The 18,102-nt window shown below is 41.4% G+C and overlaps 2 protein-coding genes across 5 annotated transcripts in view; both read left to right on the forward strand.

Annotated features, from left to right (window-relative positions):
* Positions 1-18,102, forward strand: part of LOC138950518 (uncharacterized) — a 272,384-nt gene that overhangs the window by 119,449 nt on the left and 134,833 nt on the right. The window lies entirely within an intron of this gene.
* The window catches only part of LOC138950514 (uncharacterized), a 39,226-nt gene continuing 24,672 nt past the window's right edge, over positions 3,549-18,102 (forward strand). Inside the window, exons 1-2 of one of the 4 annotated variants that reach the window (XM_070322246.1) lie at positions 3,550-3,713; positions 3,914-4,379. The gene's annotated coding sequence lies outside the window, so the exon portion shown is untranslated. Of the gene's footprint in view, positions 4,380-18,102 lie in introns of all 4 variants that reach the window. The other 3 variants (XM_070322247.1, XM_070322245.1, XM_070322248.1) reach the window with 3 other exon arrangements.

An 18,102-nucleotide genomic window follows, 5' to 3' on the forward strand; every position in this document is an offset into this window, starting at 1 on the left:
GGGGAGGGGGTAAGAAAGAAAACTACAAATACATAAAGAGAGAGATAGAGAGAGAAAAAAGAGAGAGATAGAGAGAGAAAAAGAGAGAGAGAGAGATAGAGAGAGAAAAAGAGAGAGAGAGATAGAGAGAGAAAAAGAGAGAGAGAGAAAAAGAGAGAGAGAGAGAGAGAGATAGTGGTAGAGAGAGAGAGAGAGAGAGAGAGAAAGAGAGAGTGGGAGAAAGAGAGAGTGGGAGAGAGAGAGAAAGAGAGAGTGGGAGAGAGAGAGGGGGGGGGAGAGAGAATGGGAGGGAGAGAGAATGGGAGAGAGAGAGAAAGAGAGAGAGAGTGGTAGGAGAGACAGAGAGAGACAGACAGACAGAGAGAGTGATAGAGACAGAGAGTGAGAGTGAGAAGGGGGAGGGGGTGAGAAAGAGAACTACAAATAAATAAAGAGAGAGACAGAGAGAGAGAAAGAGAGAGAGACCGAGAGAGAGAGAGAGCGCGCGCTTAACTAGCAACACAGACTCTTGAAGTCGCAAAGCGGCCAACATTTTGAACAACAACAACAAAACAAGAAAATTAAATGAATAAGGATTTCTTTAGAGAAGTTACATAGCTGCATTCTGCCCCTGTCAGACACGCGGCGGGTACAACGTGTCCCCAATGTGCAGCAGTGCGGGTCGACACAAGGTCCGGGTAGGCTTGCACCTAGCATCATGTTCACCCTATACCAGTCCCCTGTTTCTTTAAGGCAAGAATTCCCGAGTTGTGCGAGGAAGTACCGTTTCGTGGGCAATTCTCGCTGCGAGGAACACTAGGATTTGGCGAGAGTACGCTAGCAACGCTTGGGTATGCTCGATACGCGAGAAAAAAATGGACGCTGCACTGCTGGTAATCCGATTGGCTGTTCGTGGCCGTTTACCGAACAGTGCAGACAACCTTTTTGGTATCAACCAATGGTGTTTAATTCGTGCGTAGCTAGCCATAAAACCGTTTCATATTCACTCTCGCTTCCTAGCTCTGCGATAGGCTAGTCGCGAGGAAGTCTCGCCTGACAGAAACACGCGTCAGTGTTGTGTAGACTTGTTTACTCTCAGCGTCAGCCTGCAGTTGCCCTATGATCCAACTCACCACAAAAACGTTTAACGGGTAACCGCACCTTACCTGTCATGCCCCTGTTGTCATTCTCCCACCCACCCCCCACCCCCTACACACACATACACACCCTTGTTTCTCTCTTTTATAAACAGAATGAGAGAGAGACAGACAGACAGACAGACAGGCAAACAGACAGACAGACAGACAGACAAACAGACAAACATAGAGACAGGGGGTGCTGAGGGAGAGGGAGAGGGGGAGGGGGGGGGGGGGTAGCAAAGAGCTCGAGAGACTGAGAGAAATAATGACAGAGACAGTTGGTTGGTATATTTTAACGTCATTTTAACCGCTATGATTATCCCGGACCGAAAGAGAGGCAGACAAACAGACAAATAGAGACAGACAAATATAACAATTAAGAGAGAGACAAACAGACAAATATAAGCAGACAAATCGACAGAGAGAGGCAGACAACAGATAGAGACAGACAAACAGGCTGAGAGAGATAGACAGACAGACAGAGAGAGATAGACAGACAGACAGACAGAGAGAGAGAGACAAATAGAAAAATACAGAGAGAGACAGTGTCTGGCCCACGTCAATGTTTCATAATTGTATTTGTGCCCGAGTAAGGTCCCTCGATGAGTGCATCGCGGCCTGGATGTGCAGTAGTGTGAGACCAACAAGAGTCCGGGTTAGCTTGCTCCTTTCATCAAGGCCTGGATGTACAGGAGTGTGAGACCAACAAGAGTCCGGGTTAGCTTGCTCCTTTCATCAAGGCCTGGATGTGCAGTAGTGTGAGACCAACAAGAGTCCGGGTAAGCTTGCTCCTTTCATCAAGGCCTACCTCTTTTCACCGCCTTTGTGGGTTATGGTATTAGGGGAAGGGCTCCTAATATGGACCGGCGCCTAATATGAACCACTTCCTGTTCTGACAAACTAACGGTGCTGGAGCACTCGGAACAATTTCATTCGCGGTATTAACCCTATCTGGATAACTTGCACATGTCAAAACAGAGGCAGAAACCCAAACCACAAAACCGTTAGGCTTTTTCTCTTTTTTACACTTTTGGCAGCGTTCACTCTTAATGTGACGCTTAAGACGGATCACTGGTTTCTGTCAACAGCCAAAGCTGTTATCACATACAAATTGCTATATATGACAGCTAAATCTGTATTTGCTACATGTTATGAGTGTTGACCCCGAGTTTCTACTGCAAACACAAACTAATAAAGCAACATTTCAAAGTATTTGTGTATCTCCTAATTTGGACCACCTTCAACAAAGAGAAGAAACAAATAGCTAAAAGATGGTTTGATTAACTCATTAGGAAGCTTGCTGAAAATAACCTATAACTAGCCGTCGATCTTTCAACAAATGATATAACACAAAGTCTTATTTTCGTGGACGTTGATAATTTCAATTTTTTTCTCTCTCTATTTTTGATAAATTTCTTTAGTTACCTGCTGTGCTTCAAATAACTTTCTCGTCAAAACGCAACAGATAAATCTAAAGCATATTTGAATCAGTCTGACTTGCACAATCTTCTTCTTCTTCTTGTCGATCACACTAGTTATATTGTCAGCCCGGACAGCGAGACGAATGATGCCGTCTTCTCCAGGTCTTCCTTTCCTCCGTACAGCTTGCAGTGGAGGGAGACTGCAGTTGGCCACACGGGTTTTCTCAGACTCAAGGATGGTGCATCGCTGAAGGATGTGTTCAGTGGTCTGGTCCTCTAGTCCACAGCTGCACGTAGGGGAGGGGACCAGCTTCATCTTTTGGGACATGTGGGCATTTAGGCGGTTATGCCCAGTGCGGAGTCGCATCAGCACGACTTGTTCATGTCGCGTGAGGAGATGATAATCATCCTTCCGTTTCTGGGGCCTAAACACTGCCTTGATGAGGGTTTTCTTCTCCATGAAGCTGACCGGGTTGTCTGCTTGGTCTCCCTGTGCTCCGAGTTTGGCGAGCTTGTCTGCCCTCTCATTTCCGGGGATCCCGCAGTGGGCAGGTAACCACTGCGGTACCACTTGCCTTTGTTGTTCGACGTTGTGGAGTTTCTCCATGTGACTTGCACAATAAGTTGTATAATGTTATTTTGAAGTATGGGGGGCTTTTTACAGTGATTCGGGAAGGCCTCTTCACTGGTCCATAATAGGTGCCCAGGCTACTAATAAAGACCCATTGTGAATTTTTCTGTATTTAATTTTTGCTGAATATCTATCACAGCTAATTCGCTCTAAATAGGCATAACAGTTAACTAAAGAGAAAATGACTACTAAACACAAAATGAAACTTCTCTGCAAGAAAACAAGCTAGTTATCAACATGAAACAACAAAGTGGTCCATATTAGGCAACCTTCCCCTATAATCTTATACTACTGCATTTATGCCACCCCCCACCCCCCCCCCAACAAAAAAATGAAAATAAAGGCTCAACCCCACCTCCAAGATCAAAAGATGAGTTCATCGCGACCCGGATGTGCAGCAGTGTGAAACGTCACGAGGGTCCGGGTACACGTATCAGGTGGCCGTGCTGAAGTCTGTATGTTGTAAGGACCAGTGTCGTCACAGCTCAGTCTCTGTCTGTACCAACCTGTCGTCAACACCACAGTAGAGACTTGTTACAAGCTGTGTGTATTGTATTTGTAACCTGTCGTTGATATCATAGTAGAGATTTGGTACAGGCAGTGTGTAGTGTGTATATGTGTCTGCGTGTCTTTGATCTGTCTCTCGTACTGTAGAGTGTCAATGTAATTTTTTTATGCGTGTCTACGCCCTGTGGGATTAAGTGTAGTGTTCGCCGCACTGACTTCAGCAGTTTTCTGTGCAGGGATACATTTCAGCATACTTCTACCATTTTGAGAACTGCTCTGATATCAAGGAAACAGCTTCAGGACGTCTGTGTGTGATGTATTATCTGCTGTGACCTGGTGAAACACTGACTGAAGCTAACGAGTTTTGAGAAAGAAACACTGACTGAAGCTAAAGAGTTTTGAGAAAGAAACACTGACTGAAGCTAACGAGTTGTGAGAAAGAAACACTGACTGAAGCTAACGAGTCGTGAGAAAGAAATACTGACTGAAGCTAAAGAGTTTTGAGAAAGAAACACTGACTAAAGCTAACGATTTGTGAGAAAGAAACACTGACTGAAGCTAACGAGTTGTGAGAAAGAAACACTGACTGAAGCTAACGAGTTTTGAGAAAGAACCACCGACTGAAGCTAACGAGTTGTGAGAAAGAAACACTGTTTGGAGCTAACGAGTTGGAGGGATAACTGTGGATTGCTTTGTTCAGAGGTAAGAGTGTATAAGTGGATTTTACTCATTTAACCTTCAATGTGTTTTCAAGAGCCAAATAAACATCTTTCAATCCTTTGGCATTTTTGCTTAAACTGGTGTAAATAAACTTAGCAAAAATACTAATATATTTAATTTCATTTAAACTTTCTATGACATTTTAAGGCAGTCTGCTGGATCATCTGGCACACTTTGATCTGATCAAAATTTCCTTAATAGTGTCAACTTATTTACTATCTGGCTTATTGTAAGTTACTCAGTTGTTCATGTTGTATATATATTTCCTAGGTAATTGTTGTTGTAACCAGACCGCGTATTGATATCCCCTGGACAAAGTCATGAAAATTCGCGATGACATTACCAACACAACACAGAATGATCAGCATTTATATGGGGGTGTGGATACTCAAGTACCACACGGCACAGAGAACGCATTCACATGTACTCATCGTCAACAATGCAGTTTTTTAATTTTTTCTTTTTAAAGATTATTAATCTTTGTACATACTGATTTTAGACCAACAAGCCAGTGTGCAAAACCGTTGATTAGGCGTTATTTTACCCTGCAAGAAACTCTCACAGAGCTTCAATCTTCATCCTGCCCCCCCCCTCCTCACACCCCACCCCCACCCACCAATAATCCAACCCACAACTGTTTGAGACCCGGATGTCTATAAGTGTGAGACGACGCAATGACACGGTGCACGTATCATGTATCGGTACTGAGGCCGCCTCGTTGTGGGGCCATTCTTGTCAGCGTTCTGCCCGTGTCACTGCAGAGAGGTCGTGTTGCTTTCCTGTGTCATATCAAAGTACTGGCCTGGCTTGGAGAAGTGTAATGTCAGCGTTCTGCCCGTGTCTCTACAGAGAGGTCGTGTTGCTTTCCTGTGTCATATCAAAGTACAGGCCTGGCTTGGAGAAGTGTAATGTCAGCGTTCTGCCCGTGTCACTACAGAGAGGTCGTGTTGCTTTCCTGTGTCATATCAAAGTACTGGCCTGGCTTGGAGAAGTGTAATGTCAGCGTTCTGCCCGTGTCACTACAGAGAGGTCGTGTTGCTTTCCTGTGTCATATCAAAGTACTGGCCTGGCTTGGAGAAGTGTAATGTCAGCGTTCTGCCCGTGTCACTACAGAGAGGTCGTGTTGCTTTCCTGTGTCATATCAAAGTACAGGCCTGGCTTGGAGAAGTGTAATGTCAGCGTTCTGCCCGTGTCTCTGCAGAGAGGTCGTGTTGCTTTCCTGTGTCATATCAAAGTACTGGCCTGGCTTGGAGAAGTGTAATGTCAGCGTTCTGCCCGTGTCTCTACAGAGAGGTCGTGTTGCTTTCCTGTGTCATATCAAAGTACTGGCCTGGCTTGGAGAAGTGTAATGTCAGTGTGTTTTGCAAATAACATGCAATATTTTGTTGTCTCGGCTGGCCGCCTAAATATGATTTTTGTCGGACTCTGACGTCACTTGGCTTAAAGAAGAGAAATCCCATGTTCAATCAACACATAAACAAATAACATCAGACAATGAACAGAAAAGAGCGTACATTCTCCACACAAATAACATCAGACAATGAACAGAAAAGAGCTTACATTCTCCACACAAATAACATCAGACAATGAACAGAAAAGAGCTTACATTCTCCACACAAATAACATCAGACAATGAACAGAAAAGAGCTTACATTCTCCACACAAATAACATCAGACAATGAACAGAAAAAGAGCTTACATTCTCCACACAAATAACATCAGACAATGAACAGAAAAGAGCGTACATTCTCCACACAAATAACATCAGACTATGAACAGAAAAGAGCTTGCATTATCCACACAAATAACATCAGACAATGAACAGAAAAGAGCTTGCATTCTCCACACAAATAACATAATAATAATAATAATAATAATAATAATAATAATAAGAACATTTATATAGCGCTAAATCAAAAACTTTCGTTAAAAAGGCTTGCTCTAAGCGCTTGACATCTAAACTAAAACGTCATTCACACTCTTTACAATGATGTACAAGAACTTCATGTCACACTCTTTCATTCAGTATAGCACCATTCACACAGTTGTTATTCTGTACAAGACAATAAGTTAGTCTAACATTTAGAATATTCATAAGATGAAAACAAGAGAAAACCAGACTGATTAAAACAACTGCTTAGTGCTAACAAAGCATGCATCTTAATGATAACGTAATACACGTTTAACATCAGACAATGAACAGAAAAGAGCTTACATTCTCCACACAAATAACATCAGACAATGAACAAAAAAGAGCTTACATTCTCCACACAAATAACATCAGACAATGAACAAAAAAGAGCTTACATTCTCCACACAATAACATCAGACAATGAACAGAACAGAGCTTACATTCTCCACACAAATAACAGCAGACAATGAACAGAAAGGAGCTTACATTCTCCACACAAATACCATCAGACAATGAACAGAAAATAGCTTACATTCTTCACACAAATAACATCAGACAATAAACAGAAAAGAGCTTACATTCTCCATACAAATAACATCAGACAATGAACAGAAAAGAGCTTACATTCTCCACACAAATAACATCAGACAATGAACAGAAAAGAGCTGACATTCTCAACACAAATAACATCAGACAATGAACAGAACAGAGCTTACATTCTCCACACAAACAACATCAGACAATGAACAGAACAGTGCGTACATTCTCCACACAACTAACATCAGACAATGAACAGAAAAGAGCTTACATTATCCACACAAATAACATCAGACAATGAACAGAAAAGAGCTTACATTCTCCACACAAATAACATCAGACAATGAACAGAAAAGAGCTTACATTCTCCACACAAATAACATCAGACAATGAACAGAAAAGAGCTTACATTCTCCACACAAATAACATCAGACAATGAACAGAAAAGAGCTGACATTCTCCACACAAATAACATCAGACAATGAACAGAAAAGAGCTTACATTCTCCACACAAATAACATCAGACAATGAACAGAAAAGAGCTTACATTCTCCACACAAATAACATCAGACAATGAACAGAAAAGAGCTGACATTCTCCACACAAATAACATCAGACAATGAACAGAAAAGAGCTTACATTCTCCACACAAATAACATCAGACAATTGTGGGAATGTCGGGTGGAAGGACAAGGATATATAGCACAGGCAGAGGAGCATACAATTAAGACACCGAAGACAGAGGTTGCTTTAACTTATCTTATCTTTTATTGAAGGAGATGTAACTAAAAATAACCACTCAGTTAGCTTATCTAAATCATAAATATTCCAAAACAGTTTAGCTAAATTTGGTTGCAACTAGAAACAATGCTATAAGTTATAAAATAGAAACAATAAACAGAACTCTAATACAAGAAATAGCAATGCTTACATCTAACCAATTAACCAGGAATAGCAATTATGAATTATTCTAGTAGCCAAAAATAGGAACTATGAGTTCTGGTATCTACCAGTACCAGAATCAGAACCAATATGTGTATCTAACTGACCCAGAGATAGCAATTATTAATTCTTTTATCTACCAGAAACAATATATATCATGTAAGACCAGAATTTCTGGGGTAAATTAGAAATAGAAACTATGAATTCTGGTATCAACCAGAAACAGTATAATATATATATGTGTATATCTGGTGTAAACCAGAAATATTTAAAAAGTAATTATTCTGGTAGTAACCAGAAATATAAACTATGTGTATATAAATGACCCAGAAACAATATATGTATTTCTGGTGCAAACCAGAAAGCAGTGTAAAGAAGAAGGCACTAAAAAGAAAAGAAAATACAGTTATAAACAACATGCCTTCTAAGTCACACATGACACAATACAAAGCATAAATCAATGAATGTATCATTTGTCAAAATAATCATGACAAATATAGACAAGTAACAATACAGCCAAAATCCTGCAGACACAGCATTCTCTGAAAGAGAATCCACAGTGAGTTAAACAACTCCACAACAGCTAATGTCAAGGGAAGTAACCAACATCTTCCCTTAGGCCTAAGCCTTGCATAGGAAAATGCTCTACATAAATTAACCAACTGCATGAACCACAACTGCAAAATAATTGTTATTATTAAGCATGTTCATCGCCATGAAGACACATCTTCATCGAGTTGAATAATAACGACAAGAATAAGAAAGATAACTCAGGCATTGGGGTAAGCGCAAGCTCTCATGCTTCAAAATGAAGCGTCAGACAACAGTCTATTACTTTACAGGGAAGCGCGACTAAATCATATCGCTTTAGATTAAAAGTCTGTTTTGCATCTATGCAACTGCACAAAATGTTAGGGTTTTATCAGTCGCTAAGTTCTTCTGTAGGCAAGCGCCTTTAAAGTGCAACATGGGAATTAATAGTTGAAATTGTGCATCCTGTAGACAATATCTTCCTATTGTCTGAGATCTTAACTCAGAAGAGCTCTATCATTCTCATGCCTGAATTCATCAAAGGAATGATAATCAAAACTCATAAGATTATGTACAGGTAACAGGGTAATACAAATGAAGACTAGCAAAATATCAGAGTATGAAAATGCATGTGACAGAGTAGAACCAGTAGAATGACACAGGACAGAATACATAACATGACTGGCTCACACAAAGCCAGACAAAAGACAGGGAAGGTAAGCCATGTAATGTGTATCAGGGGCGGACCTAGGGGAATGGGGGCGCTCTGACATCATTACACGGGGGACGCCGGTCAAAATGGCGGACACTACAATCTTACATCAGCCAATTAACCGTCAACGACATACGGCTTGAAATGCAGCAACATGATCAAACACATTTTCAGAAAAGTAACGCATGAAAAGTAACGCATCACTAAACGTCATAAAGCATGTCATGTTGTTGTACACTTCGCCTACAAAGTTACAGTTACAGTACTGGAAACAAAGAGCGATCCTCAGCGAAGCGAAAACTGAGAACTTCTTTGTTCCTCAACAAACTGGCTACGAAGCGGAATTCCGTCCAGCAAAGTATTCAAATCCCTTCTCATCGAAAACCGAAATCTGAGAAAGGTTCGACTTACCTTACCGGACTTCATCGTTATTAAACTGTCCTTGTAAAAAAGGAGATCTAACATAGGTCTACTCGACTTAAACATAGTGGGACAAGCTTTTCATCGAGTTCACTACCCAAAATATATGTGTCAACCATAATTCCCGTTCATCAATTGTAGGGGTTTCTGCGCCTAAATCGTAAATAGGTAGCTTTACGGGCCAATGGCACTGGGGGCTTAACTTTGGGCTTTTAACCGACTACTACTCAGACTCTACTGATCTCCAGAAATAATATGTGATGAAAATGGGAAAAAGATCGCAACGATACACATGGGTCTTCTCGACATAAAATATTGCGAGACAGGCTTTTTCTCAGCGAAAACGAAACGTATGAGAACGATTCTGCCTTACTTGATTCTTACGAGTCTTTAATTTACAAGACTCTAAAACAACTTTAGAATAACTGGTCATCAAATATTAGAAGTTATTAACGCTCAATTTCAGCGCCAAATCATGAAAGTAATTAGAAACTGATCTAGAAAACACATCTCTCCGCTAGATCAAAATGGCGTCAGTAGTATAATAGCGCACGTCTCAGGCCTCATTTATTTGCGCAGCTGCGCAGCCGCGCAGCCGTATTTTGATAGAAGGTTATAGGTTAAGGTGCCTGTGTTTAAGTAGTGATAAGGAGATATTGCGCATAAACGGTTTATTGCGTTTTATATTTTGTCATGTGATTTCATGTGCCTGTACCTGTTGCTCGGTACTAATGACCACTCCAGCTGGGGTAAGCACCAATAAAATTCAGTAATTGACCCTCCCTCTGTGTTTTCACGGGCTTGGGACCGTTTTGACAAGGTATGTCAAAGCCACATTGGGGGTTTTTGGGATTAAACAATACGAGCATTATTTACAGAAGCAAAACATGTCTTATCAAATTTATTTACAAAAAAACGACAAAGTTGTTTGGCATTGGAATGTTAACCATATCACAGGCGGCGGTATTACAGTCAAAAAAGAAAGAGCCCCATTAGACGGGTATCACAGTCAAAAAAGAAAGAGACCCGTTAGACGGGTGTAGGCAGGGTTGAAACCCCATCAGAGGCGATCACACGCTTGATGTAGAAAAACGAGAGTGACTTTCTGGTTTGAGAATACGTGAACATAGACTTTCCGTCTGTCTTGAAACCCGTGTTTGTACCACCACCACTTTCTTGCGTTAGAAGCACCTGTTGGTAAGACTCTTTTGTCAGTTTGTTTTGATTTTTGTTCAAACCTTTTGAACTAACTTTGGTCCCACTGTCTCCCTCACAAAAGTAGGTTTTGGAACACAAACCAATGAACGCATTTCCTTGGTATTCGGTTTTAAAGAGACCGGGTGTTCGTTTATCGTACTGGACACGCGCTGCACAAGCCTGACAGAGAGTCGCGTCCCATGGGGCGTTAGCTAAACGGGTGTTTTGGAAGGCTGCCTCGTGTTGGTCACAGGCTTGTGCAGGGAACCATTGGTTATACACTTTGTAAAACTGCTCTCGCAGTTCAGGACGAACCACCTCTTCTAACGTTGAAGCGCTAAGCGCCATGTACAGAGAATCTGTATCCATTTCCAAAAGCTGGTAGTCGGCTCTGGACACAAACTTATCTAGAAAATCAAAATGAAACTCCAACATGCGTAGTTTAGCGTACTGGTAAACAAAGTAACCAATCTGAGAGGGGAGTGACCAGTTGATTTTTTTTTTAGTCATCTCTACTTCAGTGACAACCTCTGTTACTTCTGTTAGTTTTTGAAAACGACCGTTGTTGATCAGTTTTGAGGCCTCGTCAGACAAAACGTAATGAATATCACGATGGTTGGCCACGTTAGTTAAGGTTTTCCCGTAGGCTGAGTTACCGAGCAGTTTGAAAGTTTCAGCTAAGATAGCTTTTGACGGGTCTTGGTCCCCTGCTCGTCTCGCGTTTGAAACGCTGTCACCAAACTGACGGAAACAGGTTTTGGGTTGATACTCTACGATCAGCGTGATGTTTTCAACAACCAACCCGTGCTGCACGTACCAAAACAAGAGGGGTGTGGCTAGCAGAATTTGTTCACCGTGGTAACTCCCAACAAGTGTACGGCGTGGTTGGGATAAGAGCTTGTGTTTTTCAGCGTAGTCTTTCATAAAATCCCCGATCTGTTCTCGGCTGACAGACTCATTTTTGAAAATAGGCTGCATTTCACTGAAATGTTCTTTTAGATGGTCAGGTACATAAATATCACACTGTACCAACCCGAACAAAGTTTTGTTTTGCACCGCGTCTAAGACAGTTTGATCTGTGATGGTAGAAGGATGCCGGAAGGGTTTAAGTGTCGGAAAACGACCTTGTAGAAAAGTCTGAATGTGGGTGTTTTGTTTTTTGTCTGCGTGCCATTCACACTCCCATTTTTCGACGACAATCACACCCACATCCTCACGCAAGTATTTGGTAATGTTGCTTGTATGTTCTCTGAGTTCAACTAGTGTTTTTCCGGTGACAGGGTTAGTCGTTTTACCGGCGGTCACAGAACAGTCATGCCCGTGGAACAAACATCCGTGAAACTGATAGCAAATTTGATTTGCGGCATCCCAACCATCAACCCTAATCTTTTTTCGACCAAGGGCCTTCTCTTTCGCGTTAAACTTATGTTGGAGATGGATCTGTTTTGAGGCCATGACCCACTCCAACCATTCCCGAGCTAGCTGACCGTAGGGATCTGTTTTTTCCGCTTTAAAAGCGTTTTCTTTTCTACGAATGACAGGGTGCTCTGTGGGCATGTCTTGCATGAGTGCAGCTAAATACAGCGCATTTGCATCAAATCCCTGAACAGACTGTACCGGCTTGTCTTGATTACCACGAATGTGTGTTTTGTCTTTTTCGTGGTATCTGTGAAAGACAATAGACGGACCCCCGACAATGTTCTTTCGCAAAAGTGCGTGAACGTCTTTTTGTTTTTCGTTAAAAAGTGAAAAGTAGGTATCTGAAGACAACGTGTCAAACAGATACTTCAGTGTCACACCGGGGACAGAAATACCGTCTTTCAGCAAATCAACTCGCAGACTAGCGTACATACTAATCTGATGCTGCAAAGCAACCAGAAACGGCCCTGTATTTAGGTTGTTGTACCACACCAAAAAATCCTTCAAAGTCATCATTTTGTTTTCAGTCCACACACGCTGACAAAAAGCGTACTCTGTAGCAGAAATATTTGAGTTTTTGAGCTTACTAAAAAAAACTGCATGGGGTGGGAGTTCTCTTTCGTCTAGTGTACTTAGACTAGTGACGTATTCATAACAGAAAAAACCCTTTTGCTCTTCGACACCGAACGCCTTGAGGTACTTGGAATAACTAAAACCTGGCGCAAGAAAATTGTTGATGTCGAGAAACCGAAGTTTGTCTGTACAAAGACACATATACTGATTGTTTCGTTTAACAACAAACTTGAAAGGGGGTCTTTTAGGGGCCTTCTTTTTTCCCTCTGTTTTGACTTCTTTGTCTTCTTCTTCTTCTTCTTCCTCTTTCTCTTCTTCTTCTTCTTCTTCACCCACGGTATCAAAACCATCTGGTTCAAAAACAGGGTCTGTTTGACTGTCGTCTTTTGGAAGATCGTTATGGGCTGTTTTGTCTTTGACAAACTTTTCAATGAGAAAAGGTTTGATCACATTCAGATCGTAGCGGGAAGAATTGAAACCTACGACAGGCAGTTCTTGTAAATACTCATATAATTTCTGTCTGAGTCTTTCTACGGGGATGTTGAGGCTATCTGTCTCTTGTTGTTGTGTCTCTTCGATCTCAGTCAACTGATCAAACACATCTTTAAATTCTTCACAAAGAAGAGCGCAGGAGGTCTCGGAGATACGTTCTAGGTAGTTAACCATGTTATCCACTAGTTCTTGAGGGTCACCTTTACTCACAAAACAGGTTGGTTCTGTGAAATGGGGAACATTACTGCATACAGAAACAGAAAGAGGATGATGTTTTGCTGTATACTGTGTACAGTTAGACTCAGCCGATTTTGTCTGTGGCAAGTTATCTGTGTCAAAAAACACCTCAAAATCAAACGTCGCTCTGTAGGGAAAAACAAAATCTGTGGCTACCTGAACACCGTGGTTTTGTAGCTGTTGAAAAATGTTTTGAGGTGGTGAGTAAACCCCGCCTTTCAAGGTTTCTTTTGAGCCCTCACCCTGACAAGTCTGTTCATGTCGATTCATTTGAGACAAAGACGACCAGAGTTTCCCGCATTTGGAACAAGCCAACGCATGACCGAGTTTATCAATATCTAAAATGTACATGAAATGGTCTTTGTAACGCAAGAGACGCATAACACCAGAATGTTTGTAAGCGCTACGACGCAGAGGAACGAGACAGACAGGTGTTTGGTTCTCATCAAACTCAAACACATCTATGTTCACCTTAAACTCAGATTCAATCGACTCAAGTTGAAACAAAGTGACCCCCGAAAAGTGGACAGGGGGAGAATGTCCGGCCCACTGTTTGAACAAGGTTTTTGTGGGTTTTTGCAAAGAATGACGCGAGGCTCCTTTGTGCAAAGCAAGACAGCGAAAGAGACACAGACCATCAGTATAAGGAAAATGATGATTCGCGTCTTTTTGGAGTTTGTGCAAGAACGGTGTGTTTGTGATGTAGTCAGGTAGACTACCACAGGCACATCCGATAGGAAAGTCAGTCAAAGGCGTGACATAGAAACTGGAAGACATGATGGTATGAACAGCATACCGAGAGTTTGGGCGTTCGAGTCTAACTTGTTCTAAAATGTCATGGTCACTGATTTCACCAAGAAAAGAAAGAAAGTCCTGTTTTGAGTTGATCAGGCGCGGTCGTTGTAAGACAGAGTGGTTATTGACTGAGGCATGAAAGAAAGACAAGTCACCCGACTCTTTGTTTTTGAGAAGAAAAGAGTGAGAAAAATTGATTTTGAAGCGTTTGTTCTGTTCATGGAACAGATCAAGAAGCGACTCGTCCCAATCAGGGAAATCAGAACAAGGGTTCCAGAGAATGGTATAGGTTGACTGGAGTTTACCAGGCCGCTTATGAGATTTAACAGAATTCCAATGCTTTTCGTACATTTGTCTTTCTTCAAAAGGTAACTTTTTGATTTTTTCTTTTTCTAGACTTCGTTTGTTTAATCCCTTTTTTGGGGGAGGGGCATCCTGTGAAGGCGAACTTTTTCTTTTCTGTCCACCTGTCGGCACTGGTGGTGGAGGTGTCCGACTCGCGGCATCTTGACAGTTTTTGTTTGAGTTTTCATGACGAACAAGGCCGTGTTTTCTGCTAAACGACTTGCCGCACATAGCACAGAGAAAAGGTCTGGCTTTGTTATGGGCTTCGTTAACATGAACGTTAAGGTTTTTGGTCTGTGTAAAAACCTGTCCACAGTGCGGGCATTGGTTACGCTGCAATAAAAAAAAACTATGTCTGAACTACAAAAAACAATAAAAAAAAAAACATCTTACATAAAAACATTTATTTTTCTAAAAAGCTATGTCTGAGAAAAAAAGTAACACGCTACCTTTATTTTTTTTATCTTTACAAGATATAAAAACAAAATCAACTTACCAAATCTGTTGAAGCTGGTTGTGGCGTTGTGTTAGCGTCACTGCTGCTGCTGCTGCTGGTCGCCATAGGTTTGTTTTTTTGTTCACCCCCACACTTGTAAAGTCGAAGAGACATTCAAGACTTAGCCCCAGAAGAAGCTTAATTATACCCCTCTTTGCCCGCATCACCGCCGTATTCTAACTACGCGTTTCTATTTTTAGGTGCTGACCAATCAACAAGTTCTAACATGTTTAGGTCTTGTGTCTCTGTGGTGCAATACTCGGGCGTAAGCACCCAGAAGAACTTTTTTTTTATACCCCGCCTCACACCTGTGTCTTACTACGCGATTCTATTTTTAGAGGCTGACCAATCAACATGGTCTAACATGTAAGGTCTTGCATCTCTGTGGTGCAATACTCAGATGTAAACACCAGAAAGAACTTTTTTTTATACCCCTCTTTTTGACCGCATCACACTAGTGTCTAACTACGCGTTTCTATTTTTAGTGCTGATCAATCAACAAGTTCTAACATGTTTAGGTCTTGCATCTCTGTGGTGCAATACTCAGACGTGATCAGTCTCTAACCTAACATTAGGTATGACTGACTGTAGAACAGCTCGTGTTCGATGTAAATGTACCTTATAACACCCACATAAACCATTAGACAGCACAAACAACCAACAATAGGCCATTCAACAACATCAACAATAGCAAAACAAAACAACAACAACACAAATAACACACAAACAATTAAAATAAAAAAATAAAAAAAGTTTTGCAACGAGTTTGTTCAACTCTTTTGAGAAAAAGTGGTTGGTCCTGATAAGGACCGGGGGAGAAGCTCGTTGTCGGTGGGTGTTGTGGTCGGGCTGGGTGCAAGTTTTAGAAGATGACCCTGAAAATATATTTTAAAACATCATTAAGTACTAAGTAAAAAAATTAAAAAAAAATAAAAAAATAAAAATAAAAAAAATAAAATAAAAAAAATAAAAACACGGTTTTATTTTTTACACTAATTTCTTATTTATTTACAACTATCAACCCACCTTGGTTTGTTTTGTTTAATCATTTTTTTCTTCCGCGTCTAGAAGTAGTTGATCAATACAAAAATCAACCACGGATGACGTAACCTCATCAACGTTCAAAAGGCGTTTTAAGGCTGTTTCTGTGTACAACCCAACACGTTCTTCGATTGTGAGCATAAGACAGCTGTGACCTAGTTGATTTCCTTGGTTTAGCTCACAGCCTTCACAAAGTTCGTAACTCAGGTTACAGATGTTTGTCCACATCAAACTAAAAAAAAGCCGAGTATGAACACGACCTGTAACTTGGTTCACAAAACGATGCATCTTTTTTGGTTCGAAAAAGTTGTATCTAACTGACGCTGTTCAAAACTAGGGGTCGGTATAAAGACTCTTGCTGCTGGTGTCTAACTAAAAACAACGCCCCAGCCACACCCCTGGTACAAAGTGTGTGTGTGTGTGTGTGTGTGTGTGTGTGTGTGTGTCGATTCATCACACGGGTACTCTTTCGCTCGCTCGCTCTCTCTCTCTCTCTCTCTCTCTCTCTCTCTCTCTCTCTCTCTCTCTCTCTCTCTCTCTCTCTCTCTCTCTCTCTCTCTCTCTCTATCTCTCTCTCTCTCTCATACATACACACACTTACACCTACCTCCCAATTCATCTCCCCCGCCCCCGTGGTCTCTTACTCTCTTGATCTCTTTTTTTAACTAACTAGCACTTACCTGAGTTTGTTAGTTGTCTTCTACACCGCTCTCAGGGTCATCGTCTCGCACCGCATCTAGGTTGTGCACATAAACCTCAAACCAGCCATCGTCCTCAAAAGCATCCTCATCCTGGTCTGACTCCATACCACTATCACTCCCACTATCCACAAAGAGATGCGGATGGTTTTGAAAATAGCGTACTGGTAAAAAAACATCCCTGACATAGGGTAGGAGATTGTCCTTTATGTCCTGCAAACGGGGGTTGTAATAGACAACTCCCCCAAAGATAATATCAACAGCTCGCTCTCCCCACATCGTCAGCAGCTCTACTTCGTCCTCTATCCAACAGGTGTGGATGGCCCAGGGGTCAACAACAAAACAGCCAGGACAATCAGTTCTTGCAAAGTTCTTACACAAGTCAAACACCTGTTCTACACGGGTACATGTCCAAACATCCATGGTTTTTCGTATGATTTACCAAAATGGCTGTGGAGTAGTTATCTGAGTCTAGCTGCTACAGCTTTTATATTTGTACATCAGCTACCACCCACCCCTTCTCACCAGTCGAACTAACTTCCACATCCCTCCCCACACCGTTTGTCTGGTACTAATCTAAGCATTACACCCTAAGCAAACCTCGATAGAGAAACCACGTCCTATTAAACTTCTCTAACTGCTGACCACCTCTGGTGGTTTATCGGCGAGGGGCCTCCGCGAAGCGCAGAGGTACCGTTTAATTACCTTACTCTGATAGTTATTACCACCGTAAAAGAGAGAGTGTTCGGTGAAGTGCAAAGAAAGTGTGGTTGTGAATGTGTGTGTGAATGTATGTGTGTGTTTGTGTAAATATCCTCACAGACTTGTGAAGGAAACCATTTGGACCACTATTGGTAGAAGTCTTTTTTTTGAAGTCTGGTTTGATAGCTTCTTCAAAGGCTGGGGTAGAGAGAACCATGTACAGGGAGTCTATGTCCATTTCACAAAGTTAGTAATCGTCCCGAGGCAAAAACTTGTCTACCAAGTCAAAGTGGAACTGCAACATTCACACCTTGGTCTACTGGTAGCCGAAAAAAACCTGATCTGCAGACACACAAAAAGAAGGTCTAAGTTGTTGTAGACCGAGGGTGTTGATTTAGAACGGTAACAGTCTACGTCGGACCTTCTTGACACTGTCTTCAAATCAGTTTCTTTATATGACTATGAAAAAACCACATCAGCTAAGATGAAGGTATTGAAGACAAAAAAATGACACTGACAAAAGTTTTTTATTTTTTAATTCATCTGATACATTTTTTGTTTTAAAGAAAAAAAAAACACTGTCAAGGTTTTGGTATGTCGGAATTTGTCCACTTTGTTTGGCGGTTACATGATCCATTATTCGAGTTGATCATACA

This window comes from Littorina saxatilis, linkage group LG16 (genome assembly GCF_037325665.1).
Source record: "Littorina saxatilis isolate snail1 linkage group LG16, US_GU_Lsax_2.0, whole genome shotgun sequence".
In the NCBI taxonomy this organism is placed as follows: domain Eukaryota; kingdom Metazoa; phylum Mollusca; class Gastropoda; order Littorinimorpha; family Littorinidae; genus Littorina; species Littorina saxatilis.